Genomic DNA, 1,500 nt, shown 5'->3' with positions numbered 1-1,500 from the left:
GGAAATGATACAGACTGTGCCAAGAACCGCCTCTTGAAGTAGTAACTCCCACTGACCAAGAGAGTGGAGGGATGCAGACTGCATGCAGGTGAACTCCTGCAAGTGACAAGAGCCACTTTAAATAAGATTTGCCTGAGTTTTGCTCTTATTTGTACTCCCAGATCTGCAAAATGGAGAGATCCTTTCTGCGGCTCAGCTCTTTGTTTATAGCTCATCCTGCTTCACAGTCATAAGACAGTGGCAGTCACTACAAGTAATACCTCTCCACCTTGTTGTATTCTTTTTTCTTTCCCTTTGCTTGATCTCGGAAGAAGCTTCCAGCGCATTATCCATTTCAGTTACGTGCTCCTGAATGACTGCGCTCACTTCATTATATACAAAATTTATTCCACTAATGTCACCGAATGCCTGAAAAATACAAAGGGTTCAGATACATTGGTTGTGGCACAATTCAGCGCAGTCTCAAGTTAAAAGACGCAAAAGTAAGCGGACTCTGGGCATGATTTTTTTTTATTTGTTTAAATTACAGATTAGCAGCTCTTCTGTGTGTGAAATTTGGTCCTGTCATGCCAATAACCCAGATACATGGCTATGTACAATTTGGGTTTCATGGTTGAATTCCACTCCTATGCGTTATAACAATTTTTTTAACAGCCTTGCCAAAACAACGTAGAGAAAGAGCTATTATAAAGGGAGTCACTAATAAACTATATAGTGGCAGGATTGGGGATCTAAACATATATGAAAGGTGAATCCACCTAGGCTTTTTCTTCAGCTCTAAAATAAACATAGTAGACTGGAAATTAGTTTCTTGTGCGCAGCTTTTTTCTTCTGTTGAATATTATTATTGGTATGTGAAGAAAATAAACCCTGTAAGGAGGGAAAGCTCTCACTAGGAAAAATAGTTTTATCATCAAAAATAGTATATTGATGAGAAAATCTAGACAGCAACTGTTACCCTGAACATGCCCGATCTCGTCTGATCTCGGAAGCTAAGCAGGGTCAGGCCTGGTTAGTACTTGGATGGGAGACCGCCTGGGAATACCGGGTGCTGTAGGCTTATACCATAGTCTTTCAAGACTGAAGGTTGCCAACCACGACTGTTATGATCAATTGTCATGTTACATTTAGCTGATGGGCTACAAGCACAACTGGAAAGGGACTGATGTGGTAGATAATGACAGATATGCCTGGCATCCTCATCACCTATATGAAGCCAAAAGCAGAACGGGAATGATCTCTCACAGATGGACCATCCACTAGTACATGGCATAAGGACTGAGTTTACAGAACAAGCAATTAAGGCAATTGCTTTCTGATGCAATAAATGAAATGATGTAACGAACGAACTGGATTGGAGTAAGGCTTGCAAGTTGGCAAACTGAGAAAAGTGTGAAACATTTTGGGCAGCCCAGTCCTATCCAAGAACGTGTTGCGACAGTGGAAGACAGTTCCACAGTTGCAAAATTTGACAGCACGTGGAGAGTTCTGTTGACAGCC

At 41.4% G+C, this 1,500-nt stretch overlaps 1 pseudogene; it reads left to right on the top strand.

The window, feature by feature from the left end:
- Window positions 1-943: 943 nt before the first annotated feature.
- LOC136650462 (5S ribosomal RNA) lies at window positions 944-1,060 on the top strand (annotated as a pseudogene).
- Window positions 1,061-1,500: the final 440 nt, after the last annotated feature.

This window comes from Tiliqua scincoides, chromosome 4 (genome assembly GCF_035046505.1).
Source record: "Tiliqua scincoides isolate rTilSci1 chromosome 4, rTilSci1.hap2, whole genome shotgun sequence".
Classification (NCBI taxonomy): domain Eukaryota; kingdom Metazoa; phylum Chordata; class Lepidosauria; order Squamata; family Scincidae; genus Tiliqua; species Tiliqua scincoides.
Note: the sequence above shows the minus strand (reverse complement) of the source record. Positions and strands in the feature narration are given on the sequence as shown.